Source organism: Ischnura elegans, chromosome 2, assembly GCF_921293095.1.
Source record: "Ischnura elegans chromosome 2, ioIscEleg1.1, whole genome shotgun sequence".
Classification (NCBI taxonomy): domain Eukaryota; kingdom Metazoa; phylum Arthropoda; class Insecta; order Odonata; family Coenagrionidae; genus Ischnura; species Ischnura elegans.
This window is the reverse complement of record NC_060247.1, coordinates 45,119,381-45,140,854: the sequence shown is the minus strand read 5'-3', so window position 1 is coordinate 45,140,854 and position 21,474 is coordinate 45,119,381. Positions and strand designations below refer to the sequence as shown.

Sequence of the window (21,474 nt, the reverse complement as noted above, 5' to 3'; positions counted from 1 at the left end):
ACTGAATCCAGTAAATATCTAATGATATTGAGCGGAAAAGATTTTTGATGGAAAAACCCAAAAATTCTTGCTCGAATACGGTTCAACAGGGTAATTGGTGTGCGTGAATGCAAATTAGAGGTAAGTAAGAGTTTTTCATTTTACAAGACATGCGGGAGATGGGTAAATGAATGGGATTGAAAAAATGCGATGTGTAAAAATTCAGAAACGGAAAAAATCAGTTAATTACATTACTTCCATGATCACATTAAAAAATAAAGGCAGCAAAAAAGTGATGCAGCACACCTGACAACCTAACGTCACACTGTCAATCAAACTGGCTCCTGAAATAATTACCTCGCATACCTTCCCGGTTCCCAGCAAATTGGAGGCGTACCATTTTCTCATTTACACGTCGCGTCGGGCTGAACTGGCCGGTTTGTTCTACTACCTACCTCGCGGTTAACGTGAACGAAAGGAATGGGCGCGAATAGGTGCGTATGTAAATGGATCTAGACTGAGCGGCAGGGCCGGAGACAATGGAGGGAACTGGTGAATGAAGTGTTAAAGGGAGGAGGGGCGAAAATGGAAGGATACCACGGTTTTGGGGTGCGAAGGAAAATGGATGGAATGCGACATGAATAGGAGTATTGGTGAGGGATTGTAGGAGGTTTCGGATAGGGGTGGGGAAGAGGAAGAATAGGAGGAGGAAGAGAGCGGCGCAACCTATTGTTCGACGGGGCGTGTTGCTCTTATCGATTCCACGGGACTGCTGCGTCCGTGGTGAGCTACAGCCGCGCGTGCTTCGTCGCAGGACCCTTTTACTGATCATTGTCCGACCCTTCCCCTAAAACCCTCCGGACGGAAACCTCTATTTGCATTTCCGCCATTCGGCCCACAACAACGAGGTGCAGCACGGAACATTTACGCGGAAATGGCAAATCTCGCCGGATGAATTGGGAATTTTTTTTATTCCTCTCCGCACCCCCTGGAATAGCTTTGTAAATAATTCCGAAGGGTCGTTCGGGTGTCCCGTCCGCGAGCGTTCCGGCCGATATCTGATTACAGGGCGTGAAAAATCTTTTCCCCTGAAAGGGTAATATGGGTTATCCTCATGCGAATGATTGATTGAATATGGACACCACACAATAAGATTGTTCATATCTCCAAATCTATGATGTTAAGGCAATACTTGGCAATGTTTGGTTGATCACAAGGGATGAGGAAACTTAGATCAAAGACGAACCGCATTATTTAAATCTAATTCATGATCCTGTTGAAAGCATATATAATTGAGGCTGAAGAAAGCTATACTACTAGACAGAGAGAAAAATGTACATTTCATAATATTTCGGTGTTTCCAATCCCTTATTTCCTAACGTCATTTCAAAGGATAAAGGATTGAGTTGCGTAACTGGCGGAAGACATTCATCGCAGTTTGAAATCATAAAATATAATCACTGTCCGACGATATAGGTTGTTTTTGGTGAAACAATAGGAATGGAAATAATTATAAACTACACTAAAATATGACCAAGAATGGATAAAACTATGCATCGATACATACTCATCAAATCAACATGAAAACCTAAAGGGAAACCTGTAGTAATTGGTAAAAAAATCAACATTTTGGAAATCACAAAAACCTTGGTCTTCAATTACTAGCCGTATAGTCCAAGGATTCCAAACCTTCTCATTAGAGGATATAATATTTCAAGGAGTTCCACTCAATTTTCATCCAGACATCTTTTTAACTCAGCTCGTAAAGCTTATAGGCTCTCTTGCATAAGCTTTCTCAAAAGGTACTCGTATCATAAAAAATATGATTTGTTCAGTTTTTTATGCTCCGATTAAACTTCAGAACCTATTGAGATTGCATTGATTTAGTTGCTAAATTTTCTGATAAACTATAATAATATATTAGCATCAAAGAACACACATTTACCATCCTGCTTGTATCTCGTGATATAATCTCGTATATCGTTGCCATCATGCCTCGGTAATCAAGAGTTGATGCAATTGACATTTACATTTATACCCTTTCTTGCATTTTCAATGGTGAATTTTGACGGCGATAGAATATGCATCAGGGATAAATGCGTGGCTTAGATGCGAAGGCACTGACCAATAAAACATCCATATAATTATTTTTCTTATCAACTACACGCAGCTCTTTTCATTCAGCTTTTCTTTGAATTTTACACTCCAACCTACATTTCTGAAAGTAACTAATCACTGCACTCTGTAAATGTAGCAAAAAGTTTGCTTTGTTCACTGCGAGCTCTAAGTACAGTATGCTATTTTGTTGCTTATTGAGTCGAAATATATTTTTGGGTAGAGCGAATAAATGGATACAGATTAGATATTCGTATTGAAATAGCCACCCAGGCAAATTTATTCTTACAAAGAGCTAAGAGATTTGACAGAAGTTCATAACCTTACAGCCAGAACAAAACAAAAAATGTGACATATTTTATTGTTTCATCTTCAGTCACAGCTCACAGCACCTAGAATAGCCACCAGATATACATGCATGGTACATACACACACTCTTGAACAAGATCTAGTTCACATCCTACTCGGTTCATGTCGTCGCTCTCGCGAGCAAGTTGGATTAATGCTCGAGAAGAGAACGCTTCCTGCCCTGGTATAACCGAACTCGTAAGTGTTTCAGTGGAATTTGCTTGTACGTTTCGCAAAAAAATAATTGAAACTCCCAAACAGAGCACGGCGAATTTACTGATTCATGCAACTTCAAAGCCATTGAGAAAACATGACATGCACCAACTACTATTGCTAAATATTCGCTTATAGCGCACAAGATAATAAAAGACTACCAGATACAAAAATCCAATCAAAGTCAGGAGCGTATTGGTAAAAGAACGAACGTACAACCGAACACGTCAATATAATACCCTCCACGAGCAAGTTGGATTAATGGTAAACAGGTAGAAGGAGCCTTGCCTGAAGTTTATGTATCAAATTTGTCTATATATTTCACTGAAATAACTGCAGCTCTAAAAGCAAAGCAGTGAATGGACTTACATTTGCAATATCCCAGCCAAGAAGGAAACATAGGACACCAAATAAAACTATTAAATATTCCGTCACGGCACACAAGACCTTTAAATGGACACCAGATACAGCAATCCAATAAAAGTAAGCAGCATGTACAACTTGCATGGTAAACACGTATTGGAACAAGGTCGGACACAAACCAAACCCTGTGCATGTCGCCCAGGCAAGTTGGATTGATGGCAAGCGGGAGGAGGCGCCTCTGTACAACCTAACTCGGCACTATGTTCGTCGCGTTTTTATTCCATTGTCCGTCGCACTCGCGCGACTGTTCGCGAAAAGGGAGGAGGAGGAGGGTTGGACCAACGGTCTGGTGCTCAGACACAAAAGGCGGCTTCGTATTGCCATCACTTAACGCATTGACGCGCTTGAGCATTGTTTGCGAGAGGCGCCGAACGTACGCCCCCTCCAGCCCCGGGGAATCCCCATGGACATCGCCCTGCGACGCTATCGTAACCCTCCCCCACCTCACGTTGTCCCTCCATCGATAGTATCGTATCGAGCGCGGGGATTTTGCAGCGGAGTGGGTTGGGTTCCGCACGGGTTCGTCCCACGGGCGGCGGCGTGACTCTGGGCCGTGACAGCCGCTTGGGAGCTTTGTTTTAAATCACTAATCAGCCAATCAGCGGGTTGAGGGATAACAGCCGGGATCTCTCCTTCTCCTCCTCCCTCCATCCCACAAAATCTGGCGATGCCAAATCGAGCTGCCGAGGCTTACGAGTAAACTGACCACTAATCCCATTGCACAGGGCAATGATTAAGTCGGGCAGAGACTGCAACGATCAATTTTAAGGAGTGGATTTTGTCACGCACTTCATGCGAAAGAAATTTTTTTCAAAAGCATAGAGATCGCACTTTAAGCATGCACTTAACGATACTAAATTTTTACCCTACGGAAGCTGTAATGGAATGTAACGCAAGATGACTTTTAAGTCATAATTTTCTTAATTATTATATTAGATATTTCTTTATTATTTTATTAGATATTTCTTCTAGGCCCAAAGCTGGAGAATTTTATAGATCTAATGCCATTAACATTTGGATTATTAATTTGTGTAGCTGTTGCTCTTGCCGCGTGTCTACTCAAATGAGTTATATTTGCTCACAAAATTTAGTTCTCCTTCCCTCTTCGTATTTATTCATTGGTGATTCAAATTTTACATCTCGATTATTGAGTGGAGGGGCAAATCTCACGATACTTAAGACGTCGTAAATGGTCTACGGGACTACGGCCGCCTAAAGAATTCATCCACAATCTATTAATCAATCAAATGTCAACGAAAATATCTACCACGCTGACGTACCACTTATAACTGCTTCCATTTATAGCGCAAAGAAAGGATAACGGGGACGAGAATGCATTTATTTGTTTGCAGTTGCAAAAGCATCAAAAGACATAATTATATAGATAAGTTGGACTAATTTTTATAAGAACAAACTCAGGATGGCATGGGTATCTGAGGCACAATGTTCATTCGTTTGAATTCGGTAAAAAGAGAAGAAAATCGATACTGGAAGAAGCACATTTCTCAAGTGATCATTATAAAGATGTCTTATAGTAGTAATATGTTTACCGCCAATATATTTCATTCAGTGTCAAAGAAACACCTTGGTGACCTCATACCTACAGCAGCAATTTCAATTATTACTGCAAAGAAGGAATATCATTAGCAAATAAATTATGATCATACATAAGTATATGAAAGAAATCATGCTCATTTCGTGAGAAGAACGTAGGAGCTAGGCATACAATTGACTTTGCCCTTATTTCCATCCCTTCACCCACCTGTCTCTCAGTACAGGAGTAACGTTCGCAGAGCCGCCTCAGCATTCTCCTCACGGAAAGAGACAACAGGGAGTCCCGAAAAAGTTAAGTTAAAATTTCGTTTTCGTTGAATTTATCAATGTTTCCCAAAATTTTCATTCCCCGTTTGCAGACTTCATTGATTCATTTACTCCTCTGGCATAATTTTCATCAAGTGTCTGAAGCATCCCTGATAATAAGATAAAAAGCCATTGAGTGATTGCATTAGATAAATAATGAATGAAGTTTATGGTAGTTTATATAGTAATAGGTAGGCATGATTTCGTAAATTTTGTTATATGCAACCATGGTTAAACAATTTACCAAAGTATTCAGGACTGTTGCGTCAAATTCATTCTCAGCATTGCTTCGTTATTCAAGACTGAGTGATTCAAATTAATATTACAGTAATTGGATTTCATTGTAAAAGTATTAATATTGCCTGGGTTTATTAAGCCTTGCTAGAAACCTAGCCCATTTAACCAGCTAATTTGCATAAATAAATTTTGTTTTTAATTGCAAAAATTATGGGCCACAATATTTGATTATATTCACCGCATTTACATGATGCTTAATTATACCCATCGTACACAGTGAAAATCCCCCGACCTCGCAAAATGGAATTTTTCAACGTGACGTCATAAGCGTTCGTAACCCAGCCTACAAAGCAGCACCTTCGTGATTAAAGAACATTTATCATTAGTACAAAGCGGGTCAATGAATAGCCATACGGAGCGATCAAACTTTGCTCTATCCATTTAATCGTAAATCATCGCGCGGAATTAGCTACTTCCGTGGAAGAAGGGGGACACGGATCAAAACGAAAGACTCGCTAACGAAAGAAACACGGGATAATCGATTTATCATGCGATTATGAATTCATTGCGTTATTTTTCATTATCTTACTTCACTCAAGCCCTTTATTTTCGGTTCGGATCAGAAGCTCCCCCGCACGAATCTCATTTAACTTCAATTTTAGTAACGAGGAAAAAAACTTACAGCCGAACGAAAATTTCTTCTAATTAACAAAAATATTTTAAGAGCACAAAGAATATTTCCAAGTTTTTTTTCTTGGAAACTGTTTTTAAGCCTTTATGTATCTGAAAAAAATGATACATTAGGATGAGGAAGAGTTTGAAGGATTGAATGGGAGAAGGGAAGAATTGTTAGTCGGGATACAGGTCGGCAGGGTGCTTAAGAAGGAGCGTCGAAGAGAAAAATAATAAAAGCAAAAAAATGGAATAAAAGAAAACGGAAATTTTATCGTTTCGAAGAAAACACATCTTCCTTAGCATTCTTCCCACCAAGAAACCAAAATTAAGGTCCAGATAGATGGGGCAGTTGATTACCCGAGGGGATATAAAAGCATGGAATGCTAAGGAATCATGGGAAGGGAAAACTGCCCTCTACGCATCGTACAGAAAGAAGAGGTTTCTTTCATCATTGTTACATTCACAAGTTTTTCAATCCGCTGGTAAATAAACAAAATTAAACTTAAAGGTTAGGAAATAATTGTGTCAGATAATAAAAATAAACCTTAGAGTAAAATAAGAATAGAAATTTTATAAATTCTTAGAGAGATCCTTGGAATCAAAAGTTATAGATTTAGAAAGTTTCGTAAATATCAGCGACTAAAACTCTTTAAACTCATAATTTACTCTTTTATATTGAAATAAGTGATTTAAATGTATTTTTCAGGTCTTCCATAGCATACGATACTAAAATATATCAAGAGACACTATTTCTATCTACAATCGATACAGGCCGTATTGTGTCAATTGCCACAATTAAAAAGCCCTAAAATTGAAATGTGATATTTTAATTTTTAAGAATTGCGGCTTTTAAATTATTTACAAATAATACATTTCAACCTAAAAGGTTTAAGAATGATATTCTTCGTGAAAATTAGTAACCTTCATTTGGACCATTTGTCTCTATTGATACCAAAAGAGAATGAAGCCTGAGCCAAAAAAAAAGAGTCTTTTCTCACGCTGAGGCAGCTAAGGGCACCAAAATGGGAAAATAGCAGACATATACAGAAACTACAAATAATTATTCACCGAAACAAAACAAATAACATAGTTAAATATTGAAAACGGATTATCAGGCAGAATTCTGTTGGAGGTGAGAGAAACCCACTCTTCCATTAAAAGTATCCATTTTCTGTGTTTTACCTTGCTGTTTTAGGGATGAAATTCCGTTGACAATAGTTCTTAAAATATTCTATCCCCTGGTAAAATAAATAATTCACTGAGTGTGCTCTAAGCTTGATAAAGTGCCCATTGTAATACCCACTCATACCTTTATTTGTCTATATTTTAGTGTGGATGGGCAGTTAAGCAAAAAATAAAGCCACCTCTAGATTTACGGGCAATATATTTTCTCCATTATTTTTAATGGTTATGACTGGATAAACATTTTCTTTCATTGGCCAGAGCCCGGAGTGATAAAAGAGGTCATCACATATGCATATGGATATTAGACATCAGATGAAACTCCAAAACACATGAGAGAGATCCTTAGACAGGCAGTCATGCTTATGCCATTTAAAAAAAATGAGTACTTTGATGAGAGATATACGCACCGTATGGGGGAACTGGAAGAGCGTCTCCATTTCTTGAAGGGGAAAATCAGAAAAAAAGGAATGTTTCCAAAGTGTAGAAAAATGGAGAATTCGAGTGAACGGTGGTGGGAAATTTGGATAGCCGCTTCAAAATTCATGGTGATACAAAACAATGATTTCCTAGCATCATCCAAGGTGCAACTTTATGTAGCATCAGGTGTTCTAACAGAATGTGATATGATGTCATGGAATACTATTTAAAGGAAGGTGGTCAATGATTCCGTTCAATGAATTGAGAAAAAAATGCTTCTTAAATCTATCACATTCATGAATATCTTGTATGTTATGCGGCACGATGAGGTGGACGTTATTATCATTTGTTAAGTGAAACTTTTAAATCTTTCTAATAAATATATTTGAGCATGACACCGTTATTTCGTGGTTACAATAACATTTTTTATATCACATTCTGTTTTAACAACGCAACGCGTCGAGCTCAAATAAATTCACTGGAATGATTGCAGTGTTTCATTTGATTTGCACCGTAAGATAATTGATAAAAAGTTTCATCTACTCAGTGTAATTCATTATTTATTGTGCATTATTTTAGGCAGTAAAGAAATCATGGAGCTTGATGGAGACTTTATCAAGCAAGCGCCGCAACATATTTCACGAGGTAAAATAAAAAACAAGCAAAAAAGTATTCATTCACATCTAGTGATTTTATACATTCATATAGCGGATTCTTCGTAGAAATAGGAGACAGCGGAGGTAAAGTGTTGACTTTTTCCATGAAACTTTGTGCTGCATGGAAAGCGATATCCAGCCAGAGAGAGATAGAATGAAATAGTTTCTCCAAAAGTGGGCGTGTTTGCACGGAGCATTGTGGGTGAAAGAGGTCGTTCGCAGGTTGCGTTAAAGTTGATGGCTTAGGGTAACAGAGAAGAGAGTTGGTTCGAAAGAATGAGAGTGGCAGGCAGAAGTGAAAGGAATGCAGGAAAGTAGGCGCTTCCATGTCCGCGTGTGAAATATATATGTTGTTGAAGACGTTCATTTCTTCATTTCACGCGAGAATAGACCTCAACTCCTCCTTGACTGGGCTGAGTTATAGGTGGCCTCGGATGGAAAGAGACCAAACGCTTCCCTCTAGCAACCACCGCATCTTCATATGTCGGCCGAAAATCTCTTTCGTCGCTTCGTGAGACACAGCGCATCACAAGAATTGAAAAAAAGTTTACCGGTCAATAACATAATCAAGGTCAGAGGGAATTGAGCATAACAATGCAGTGAAGAGTACTCAATTACCTTCGAAGACAGATATATGGCAGAACATAGTAATAAGTTTGAAGTTCACATGAAACTTTTGTTCACATCGTGCTGGTGAAATGCGATATAAAAAAGTTATTTTCTTCAAATCCTTGTTCCCAAAGCACACAATTACTCATTCTCCTGCGTACCTTAATAACTTGCCAAATGTTATTCCATCAAGCCGAGGTGCTTTTTTGTGTCTTTCTGGAGATTATAGCGTCTCATTGCATGCAAATACTTAATGCAGGTTGTAGAACTTAATCACATTTGAAATCGTGCATTTAGATACCATAACACTTGATGCATATTTGGAAGAACCAGACTAATGACATATGAACGTTATACATTTCTCAGATACCAATTACTAAACATTATAAAGAGGTGAGACATGTGGGTGGAAGAAAACGAACTATTCTTTCCTACATCAAGTTTCACTGGAAGAAGAGGTCATTAGTACTTGCCAAGCATCGGTTTAGCTATAAACCTAGATAAAAACTAAAGTATAAATAGAGCTTTTGGCAGTTGAAAATACATCAATTACTTGCAAAAGGGAATCGATGCAACGGAAATTGGCTAAGAGATGAGAGGTAGTCCCATGATTTATGCAGAAACTTCTTCGCACGCTCACGAATAATTGTGCAAAGAAAATAAATGCATTATTTGCTGCTGCATGGATATAAGAACTTGCAGGAAAACTAAGCCTTTCTTGCCCTATTCAGTGGAATAAGAATTTACCATTCGTCAAATAAATATCAAGAGTCTCGAAAGCATTCAATGTATGATATATATGCATGGCAAAAATAAGATTCGAAAGATTTGATATTATTCAGGACCAAAAAAATACTATAAGTATTTTCAACGTAATACACATTAGTGCTTTGAATCTTAAAAGAAGTTTGCAAATTTATCCATTCTTCAGCCTTTAAAGTTTTCTAAAACTTATCTCCAAGAGAAAATGCTAAATCATTGGTGTCTTGTATGTCAAGAATTCAAAAAGTGAACATTATTTTGTAAGCAAATGCAGAGAACCTTACATATAGTTTGCAAAGAAATATGTGCTATCAAGGAAAGGATAATTTTGAAGTCTTCTTGCCTTGCAATTTTTATTACTAATGCAAAAGTTCTTATTACCGACACTTATGGATACCGAAAGTTGAAAAACTGTCATAGGGGAAAACGTCGTAGTGGATATAAAATGCACACATTTAGTCGAACCTTTTAGTCGAACCAGGGGAAAACGATTCAAAAACCTTTCAACGGCGAGGAAAAATACGTTAAGAAACTGAAAAATATAGTGAAGAAATAAATGAGGACAAGAAAAAACAAAATATTTTTAAAAAATGATGGAATATTCTTCAACCAACTGATTTATGGAGGCCGAGTGTGACTTAAGATACCACAAATAAGGCTAACAAGTAAAAACCTTGATATTTCGTACAAGTGATAACATCAAGGAGACCTCCTTTCCAAGTAGCTACCTTAACCCTGAACGAGGGGAATCCTTTTTCGACAGCTTTCTCACTGGACTCGATGCCGTACCCAGGAGGACCGCCAATCCAAAGTGCAGAGTCGGGAACGGAGCTTTAATCCTTCCGCCGCCACCTTCTACGAATGTCCACCCGTTAATCCCGGGGACTCCGCACAGATATGAGCGGCCGTAAAAGAGAACGCGGGGGACGGCCCAATGACCGGAGCGATGTTTTTTTTTTTGCTCGCGTGGCCCTCGACTGACTTTCACTCCCATTTGCACGAATCCAACTCGAGCTGAACATTCCTTTGTGCGAAGGACACCAGTTCACGCATGAAGAAGCCGCGAAAATGGAGTTCACACGCTATAAATGACCGAAAAAAAATACATTCAGCTTTGTTTTATATGTTTAGGGGTTATCTACTTATTTTTTCGTGCTTACCAGAAGTTTAAATTACACTCCGAAATTAAATAGACTGTACAATTAACAAAGATTTTTTTATCTTCTTAGACGGAAGACAATTTAGCTTAAACAATCCAAAGAATAAACTGCGACTTTTTCCTGCCAATACCTTTGTAATTGACTTAAATGAATAATTAAAACTTTTGATGGAATCATAGTAAATAAAATTTTAAAAAATCAAAGAAGAACTTTTAATGGCTTCATAGTCTTCACATAAATAGATATGAATAGTAATCAATACTTCTGATCAACTATTATAGATGCGGAAGAAGTTACGATACTTTTATCCCTAGCATACTTCCTGAATGTAGCATGGAGTACGAGAAATAAAAGAGACCAGATAAGAACTACTGCCAAATAGAAAGAGAAAAAAAGTTTTTTTTTTGAAATTGAAAAGGGGTGCTCAATGACTTCTAATCCGGTATGTTTCGCACGGCGATATTCAAAAGACTCAGGCTTGGATATCCAAGAAAGATGATGAATGAAAATATGGTTCCCTAGATGAAAACCACCAATAAAGTGGATTTGAGAAGAATTTTTTTTTTCAATGGGGAAAAGGAAATACTTTCCGTTGCCTAATAAAACCGTAGTCCACTTTCACACCTGGGTGATTGAGGGAGGGATTCGGTTATTTTTTTAGGTTAAGATTGCGTCGCAAGGTAACATGGTATTCTGATAAGGAATTACATTCATATGAAATAAGTAGGACAATGTTGTTATTTTAGAATTTTTAGCTTCAATTTTCTTTCTTTATTAAAATAATGATGATTTATTCACTACTGCATTTTGATTTTACAAATGATAATAGCAAAGAGAAGGCGCTTTAGATGTTCCCCAAGGTCATGAGACCAGAATTGAGCCATCATCAAATAACAAAAATGTATGCATAAAAATAATGAAATAAATAATACATAAGTTTTCTAAGGAAATTACATCAAAATAGGTGCTCAATTATTTATTGTGAGAAAATCCAGTCATTGGCAAGTCTAAACATTTTATTTCAAAATTCTTATTATTCTTAGACGAATACGTTTATTTGGGTATGCCCGCAAGAAAAACGTTGATCAAATTATGTTGCACATATTTTCTGGTTAAATCAACGATAAAAATGCTATCAAATAGCAAACAAGGAAAACATTTTCTGTTCCTTCATTGAAGAATACCCCCCGCGGCGTTTTTTGTGCATGCATCACCAACATCTAAAGAAAATCAAACAATTGTGAAAAAAAACTCATTCTCTTTTCCCAAACCCATAAAATATCTCCTCAACGCATCGGCACAAAAGGTATCGCTTAAAGAATTCGGGGCTGTTAACAGCGGCTGAATCCGGCAGGAAAGGAAATTTTCCGCGGTTATCGCCGCCAACTTGAGCTCTCGGCTTTGCCTGAGGGTGAGAGCGGTTGCCTTTTACTTCCCGCTGAGTTTCCCTTCGATCTGCGGACCCCCGAAGCCGGCGATGAATACCACTCCAAATCGGTCGAAAATCCTCTCCCACACAATTGAATAGAAATGACTTAATCGCCACGGAAGGATATTTTGAGGGGCTATATCGCATCCACTAAATGCCTACGCTACCGCTGGAATTTTTAATGGGTTTTCCTTTCGGAAATGATGAAAGAGGCTTCATAAAAGAGAATGCAAGAATTGAAACTATACACGAAAAAATATCGTGTGCATATACATCATCCTAATGAATTTCAATAGAGCTACCGTGAATATTAAAAAAAAATCTGTGTATAAATCCGTTTCTATAATTACATTAGAAATACACAACGCTACACCAAGGTTACGAGTATATTTTTTTTCTAAAAAAATAGCTTTTAATTTCATAATAATTTGAAGTTCACCGCTGTGCATCTGGTAATACATCGCGACGCAAAAACACCACTGTCAAGAATAGAATAATCGGAATGTACTATCTATAAAGAGTGTCACTATGTAAGAAATGTTTTGAGCTTGTTTGTACCTTGGTGTTTTAAATGTGTTTTGTTTCTTACTAGGACGTAAATAATCGGTAATTACTCATTAAATACATGTGGAATTTCAAAGGTTCTGATTTCCATCCATAACTATACGCAAATTCTACTTATGCTAGTCATAACTGTTGCAATGGGTTTATGAGCATAAACAAAACCGTTATTGTATTTACCCTCATAAAATGAATCAATTAAATGCCTACACTGAAATAGCAACTGCCGTCGTGAACTCTAGTAAAATGGAGGTTTCCCTAGTCCTCTAAGACTATGTGTATATAATATTTCTCCTTTGTTAGGCTTATGTCAAAAACTTTATTTAAAATGTATATCGCATGCAAACAGCAAATTTCGTAATCAAAAGAATAAACATGTGATTTTATCCACTGGATACTTCCAACACAAGAAGACAAGCAAAATAAAAATTAAAACGTGAAATGATGGCAGAGGAGGAGGGATATGGAGGTTAATGTTTTCCCTCTCACATTTTAAAATTTTATCGTCCATTCGTCCGAGAAAAATACTGCAATGGTCTAATGAAAATAGTAATTCATTATGCGCTTGTATAATTATTATTTGCACGAAATATTTGACGCTAATAATTCTTTAATTTGTGTTTATTACCACAAAAAAAACCTGAAAAAATAGCTCATGAAGTCTTTAAAACACGCGAAATACCACGTAACAATGATACTTTATGAAACATTATTATTGATGAATCGAAGCAGCAGTCTTAAAAAATATCCTCATATTACTCACGTCAAAAAAAAACACGGAGATTCATATGTATCAGTATATATTTTAAATGCTTTCAAGAGAAGGCTCAGAAGGAATTAAATATTTTCAGTCACTACTCATCGCATGACTCGGCTCGGAAAAGCTTTTTTTTTTTGGAAACTTGGCAGTTAGTACTCAGTTTGTTTACAGCGGCGCGACCCCCGTGGTATCTACCCTTATCTTGGAAAATAGAGCTCCCTATCTGAGGACAACACTGATAATTTTGTCGAGAACGTTTTGCCTAGGAACACATACATCCGACGTTTCCCCTTTCTCGCTGACATTTGAACGAGGCCCTGGCGCGGGCTCCTTGGAATTCCCCGCGGTCAGACAATGGGGGTAGACACCCAGGCATTTGTCCAATCGCAAACGACACGAGGCAAAATGTGTCACGCTGCTTGACGTCCTTTCCGGCATTCAATCGCCCCCAGACCTCGTCCTTCGTGCGCATGCTAACTAACCACCACGCCGTCCCAAGAATACAATCCCTGAGGCTAAAGCTTGGGCTGGGGTTCGGGGAAGCAGACGGAAGACTTTCGTTATCTCGCGTGAGATCCGAAGCGATTCACTAAATGGGAGCCTTAAATTGACTGCGAATGATATGCGGGCAACCTAATTGATTTTCATTAGGAAAGGGTGCGTGACGTGAAAGCGCGATAACTAATGACTCAATCGTTATTCAGGTTCTAATCTTGCATTTTATCGGTATAAAAGGAAGCAAGAATCGGTTAGGTGAGGCTAGTGTAGGTATATGTTGAAGTAAGAAGGATACTTGAAACCGTTATCTCGGAAGGCAAAAAGCAGTCACGTTCAACAGGAAACGCAAGCTATATGTGCTATATTACAGTAAATTTCCTGTTTTGCTATAACTTAGCCATTCTGGACTCTCTCCCATTTGATTGGAAATTATTAAGGTTGTTACCACTACCGTTGATGCATTTTTATTTCTCTAAATTTATTATATTTGAATATATTTGTATTTTTTATGTTAGTTTTACTGTGACATTTTAAAGTGGAAAGTAAGGAGTATGTGGGAAATTACTAAAGAAATAAATTCCTATTCCGAATGGTTTTATTTGAATTTACTTGGGATAAGAAACAAAAAAGGTGATATAGGTAACTTAAAACCTCCTTTATGAACTTTATTTTATTTCACAGTCACATAAAAAGTTACGTAGTGGGAAATAATATGAATGATAGGATTTGAGGCCCTTAAAGTAGACAGCAGTAATAGTGTATAAAAAATTTAAAATAGCTTATAATCATTATCTTCAAGTTTTTAAGTAGTATTTTTTTATTTTTCTCAGGATAAACGCCCATATTAACAATGAAATTATTCCCTGGAATTTTATTGAGAAATATTAAGAACACACAGCTGCTATGGAATATTTTCATTTTTATTCAATGGATTTCATTTGGACATCATGGACAAGGGGTCCCCTAAAGCAAATACCAATTCATTCATTGATGTGAAAGTTTGTCATAAATTAAATATTTATCATTGTTTATTTTGGACAAATGATTAATTTCGTTTATAGATGCATATTGATTCTTTGTTGTAACTCGTCTCCGTGTCATTAATATTGCAAGCGTTCATAAATACGAGAAACATTTCATATGAGTGAGCGTGTATGAAATCCTGTTCAGTGGAGTAAAAGATCTGGCTATGCAATATGAAATACACATGCTAGAAGAGAACATGAACAATATAACATATTAACCCCTTTGCCAGCATGACTCATTTTGCTTTTCGTTTGGCTTGTTTTTCTAATGACATTTATTAAAAATATACCCTTGTGCCCGAGAAGCCAATGTATGAACTGGTAATTAATGATTTCTTTATTTTTAATGATTTTTTTCATTTAAATATACCATAATGCCATTACTGCTTCGTTAATTTAAGCATTTACTAATAAGCAACGAACGATTTTTCACCTCATCGAGACTTTTTTTTTGTAAATATAGCTTCAGTAAAACTCTTGAAAAGTTATCGAATTCCTCTCTTAGGTTATTCCCTGCATAAATAGGGCATTATTAAGAATATAGGCTTTCCACTTAGAGCTATTCTTTTTGTCACTAGGTGTATTAAATAGCAACAAATATATGGAGAAATTATTAAATTAATGAAATGATCAATATAATAAAGACGTTACTCACCACTGCATACGATTTGCACGAAGCAGTTGCTTCATAGGAGTGACCTGCAAAAGAATAAAAAATAAAATAGATTGAATGCAAAAACATAATTAAGCTCCAAAATTATTCCTGTCAACTGGTCATAAAATTATATTAGCCATACGTTAATTAATCACTTATATATGTAATTAATCGTATGTTTCCTGAATCCCCATTCCGGGTATTGATATTGCATACAAAAATCATACAACAGAGGCATACTTATGCATAAAGTTTTAATTCAGGCCCATAATTTGATGAATAAAACCTATGGTATATTATCTCACGCATTATAAAATTATGAAATTTGGTAAGATTTTGGAAAATGGTTTCTCATCCACTGAGTCCTATACTATTGCACTAGGGTATCATATTCTTTCGAGGAATCCTTAATGCTCCGGATTCTTTTTCAACACAGCAATAAACAATTAAATTTGATAAACGACTTTAGACCGCAGTAACTTATAAATTAATTTTCTAGCTAAAAGCTATCGTACTTCATTGTTTAATTTTTTTCCAAATAAGCATCAAAGGGAGATGATAATAAATATTATTATTGAAACAGAAGTATCAAGAACGCTGAGTAGTTTTCTCGTGCTCTTTTTTTATATCCCATTACAATAATGAGAAATAAAACTCATACATAAAATGCATGCACTTACTACTAATCTTGAAATAAAAATAACAAAGGCGGATGAACAAAAGAATAGCTATTTGCTGAAAATGATACAATACAAAAGTTTTAATGAATGTCTTGTGTATATTATTTTATCATCAATCATGCGCAATTCATAATTAATGAATGCCTACATAAAGGGTTCATGAATCATTGATTCCTTATCCCCAGTGGAAATTGAAAATCATAATTTATTTAAAAGTTTCCGTTTGACGTCCACAAAAACAAAAGATATTTTGTATTTAAGCCAAATTCTACCATCAGTTACATTTCCTTAAAAGTAAAATAAGATATAACCAAGCTTCTATAAGCTTCGTTGTGTCCTATTTTACTTTTTTAAAGTCATTTGGCCTCTATATGTACCTACCCTATTTCATAGAAACGAACGCTTCTTTAGCAGTCCTAGGATGCATATCAACGACCACGGATGTTGTTATTCGATTTCACTTCTACACGGCGATATATAAATACTAACGATGAAGTAGGTTATTTTTTATTAAATTATAAACTAATTTGGTTATAAATAATGAGAATTTTAACCAGTGGTCAGATTACATTTTATGTAGCAACTCTTTTGTGTGTCATATGACTGTAAATTACATTAGCTCCTCCACCGTTACATATACGCAGGCATGTTCTCTTGCATTCTTTTTCTGCACGGAACGTGCTTAATAAAACGTTTACATATCATTGTAAATGTAACATTATTTTGTAATTGCAGTTTCCAAATTGTAATTGCAAACACAGATTTGAAATAATACGACTCAGCCCAAGCTCCGCTGGCCAGATGAGATTTAAGTACCTATATAAACACCATGGATCCATAGCAACAGAAAATAGGAGCAAAATATCCTCAAGCAAAATGATCCTAATATTATGCTTTAAGCAATATGTAATGGGATATTTCCCTCACATATTATTCTTCCAAAACTGAATGGATGAGTAGGCTTGGTTGCCCAAACTATGCCCAGAACTCAATGAAAATTATATTTTAAAAAGGTCTCTTCGTCCACATAAATACTACCGGAGAATGGGGAAAAAGTTCACCCCGGGTTGCCTACTTCATATTCCGAGTAGGTATATGCATTTGGTACTGATGGGATGTTACAATATTTAGCGATATCCGGCAAACGGGTGAAAATCCCTGGGAAACATGACTGACAAGTGGGCTGGCGAGCAAGTGTATGTACGGGACATATAATCGTTAAACGAGGTGTAAGGAGTGAAGGAGTAAGAAAATGTAAGGGGTAGAATTTGAATGTAAAGGGAATGAGAAGTGAGAGAGAAGGCTTGCCACGGAGAATTTGCATGAAAACAGGCAAACTAATTACATTGACGTACAAGCAAATAGTCAACGATTCAAAGTGAAATAAAAAAATGAATTAATATACCTTCTATTTGTTTCAATCCAAGTGGCCAACAGCTACCTACCCTTCAAGACTGGCTAGCTATGCAAGTACGCCCGTATTTCCCACGTCCATTTCCTCTAATCCAGAAATAAACCTGCAAGAGCATTCGGAATAGTGCGCACGCTTATCGAGGGGCTATTATCGCTTCCCGTTCGTCTGAAGCTGGTTTATTTCAAAACAGTGGATCGTCGGAGTATTTTCGAATGGTTCTTGCATTAGCCGTTCTACACTACTTTAACATTCAACTTCCAAAAGACCATTTAGAACTCCCCAAAAATGCCTAAAATAATTTTTATAATGGTATCTGATAATTACTTTTGGCAACTAAAATTTTTGATATAATATATATAATAAAACTGAATACACCAAGGATGAAGTTCACCATGAAATAATATTTGATAGCTAGGATCAAAACCTTGATTTCCCAATTATTTTATGAACTGCTCTATTATAACTATATTAACAAATAACCAATTATTTATTATATTAAGGAACCAATTTTTTACGAAAATTTCTTACGTTTTTTCAAAGATATCTTGATTTTTATCAGAATATTTGTAAGTTAAGGCAAAAATTCCTAACACATTATTTTCAGAGTGATTAATTCTTGGAAATTGCCCAAACTTTTCGCTTCATCGTTTTTTCTCCGCAAGACTGTATATTATCAAAGCTTGTTTCAACAGCTAATAAGCTTTTGTCTCACTCAAAGCTGCACATATATTTTAAAGTAGTTGATTTTTAGTTGAGAGTGAGTAATTTTTTGAAGCATATTTGCTCCTAGCAATCTACGGATATAGTTGAAACAATTTACCCCTACATCAAAGATTAAGGCTAAAATACCCCGCTATGACACTTTACATAGAAGATGCTTAAATAAAACTATGATTTCACAGAGATTAACAGCATTCTTTAGAGATGGTTGATCAATTCTTTCAGAAGAATTCTAAACTTTAATACGACAATAACAAGAAAATATTTGAAATGTGATCTACTGGTTGAATAGCAAAGCACATCGTGATAGAATTACTGCATCATAATAACAGGTAAAATTTAATCAATTCGCAAATATTTATTATTCACATTTATTTATTTTACATGAAATATCAATGAGTTAGCACATTAATAAATTATTTAAGCCTGGTATAAAAATCTATTCTATATCGTCACTAAAAACACAGTCATCATTTTTATGCTGATATTTAGTTATTTTGCTATGGTCCCGGTATTCTTTCCCTAAATCTTATGTCAGCGATGTCATTAAAATCGGCTATTGGGATCCGAGTCGAGGGACAAAAGGGACTGTGGCGTTTTGGTTGTTGGAAAAGTTGAAAGAAAAGACTCTCTTTTTCAGTGATTAGGCGGAGAACAATTAAAAATTTTCGAGAGCTGCACCGAGAGAATGGATTCCTTATCATATCCTCTAGCTCACTGTCATTCATCGTGCGGTAGACTGAAATTCTCATTACACAGTTACCTTTGACTTTCACACCAAGTATAAAGTCCTAGATTTCTAAATACCGAAATCACATGAGTGTTGTTCACCTGTTAATATTCCGCATCGAGTCGAATGAATCGCTCGACTATAACCTATTCCCGGAATATTGACGGAAAACGGGAACACACCTTTTGCAGACCAATACATTGAACCCTCCATGGTTATAGTCTTGAAATATTAAATCTTCCCTCCAATGAATGCAGTGAATTAATTAATCTCACCGAGAATTATGCCACCATTTATTTCTTTCCCCTTCAAGATTTGTGACAACCTCCAAAATGACAATCTGAAACCAGATGAATTTTAATTTTTAGATACAGCTAAAACTGGGCCCCCACAACGTTATTAATTTTATGAAATTCACAGCTGAAGAAATCGCGAATTATGCTCAACCAATACAAATATTTTAGCAGTACAGATATGACAATTTACCGATGAAATGAATTGAAATTTATCATTTTCAAACAATTTTTCCACACCTCGTTTACAACCACAAATTCCAATATCTAAATCACCTTAATAGCCAAATACCAATATAATGTAAAATAATTAATTAAAGATTTGACAATTGACATTGAAACCCAGTTACCTCTTCAAATATCCTCAAGCAAAATGATCCTAATATTATGCTTTAAGCAATATGTAATGGGATATTTCCCTCACATATTATTCTTCCAAAACTGAATGGATGAGTAGTCTTGGTTGCCCAAACTATGCCCAGAACTCAATGAAAATTATATTTTAAAAAGGTCTCTTCGTCCACATAAATACTACCGGAGAATGGGGAAAAAGTTCACCCCGGGTTGCCTACTTCATATTCCGAGTAGGTATATGCATTTGGTACTGATGGGATGTTACAATATTTAGCGATATCCGGCAGACGGGTGAAAATTCCTGGGAAACATGACTGACAAGTGGGCTGGCGAGCAAGTGTATGTACGGGACATATAATCGTTAAACGAGGTGTAAGGAGTGAAGGAGTAAGAAAATGTAAGGGTAAGGGTAAGGGTAAGGGTAAGGGTAATTAGAATTTAATTTAATTTGAATGTAAAGGGAATGAGAAGTGAGAGAGAAGGCTTGCCACGGAGAATTTGCATGAAAACAGGCAAGGCGACGCCAACCTCAGCTCGTAACCCGTATGGTATCCAAGATAGGCCCAGATATCTTCAAATGATAAAACTAGGGCTGTGCGGATACATTTGCATTTTGATTCAATTTTGCAGCGAAGCTAACGTCAGAGCAGGGAAAAGCGGTATCTGACCCAACGACTAACTGTTGCCAGAAATACAGGAAATACGCCCCAGCAGTTCAATTGAGAAGACCAGTGTTACCCTAGCAAAAGTAGCACAAAGAATGTGTGGAAAAGATAACACTTTGATGAGATTTATAATTTAACGGATTCGATCGATAAACATAGGGTGAACCTTAACTCAAATACTCACTTTGTAAATTATGGAAACCATGTATCTCTGAGCTAAGAGATAGCTTTTAACGAACCAGAAAATAGCTATTGAGCCAGAAAATGTTACGTTTACCATTTCGTTGATTTTACGGGGAAAATTTGCCGTCTTCTGCCCATCTTATGAGAATATAAATATTTAGTACATACAAGACATCTCAATAAGTAACCATTGTTTGCCTGTTGTTTGTGATGCTTACGAAGGAGAAAGAAAATCTTACCTTTCCGATAAATATAGCAAAATACTACAAAAAATGCAAATGTGAAGGTCCAGATAATAATGTTAAGGTTTTAACCATCCTAGTAATGTTCAACTGTTAACTTTTACACTTACACAACCAGTGAGTGATTTATTGCTCTTTATAGATCGAATGAAAAGTTAATTATGATGAAAATGTAAAGGATGTATTTCGGAATTAATTTACATGCTTTTATCAAACCTACTGTGCGTATTATTTTTACGGGTATATCTCATCAACAAATCCTTGATTCAATGACTTTGTATCCAGCTAGTGAGTACGTGCATTGATTTTATGACATTAGCCTTCTAAACTATGGAAATATGGCATTTAACCATTTTTCACCAATTGCATATGATTTAACATGTCGTATCGGTGGAGGAGAAAACACAAAATTAGAATATTTTGGTTAAGAAGAGCTAACGATGGTATAACTTGACTTTTTATGACTATGATGTGCATAATGTTCAAATTCCACTTTATTAAAAAATTCTCCTATGACCAATGCCTCTTGATGGACAAAAACACGAACGAAAGTCATTTAAACCAGTTTTCACTGTCAACTTGCGGTTTTTAATGTGATTGAAGGAATGTGTAATTTATTGGTGTAG

The 21,474-nt window shown here is 36.3% G+C and overlaps 1 protein-coding gene across 2 annotated transcripts in view; it reads right to left on the bottom strand.

The window, feature by feature from the left end:
• The window catches only part of LOC124153661, a 779,682-nt gene that overhangs the window by 234,003 nt on the left and 524,205 nt on the right, over positions 1 to 21,474 (bottom strand). For both annotated transcript variants that reach the window (XM_046526960.1, XM_046526961.1), the window contains exon 5: positions 15,568 to 15,611. The gene's annotated coding sequence lies outside the window, so the exon portion shown is untranslated. The remainder of the gene's footprint in view (positions 1 to 15,567; positions 15,612 to 21,474) is intronic.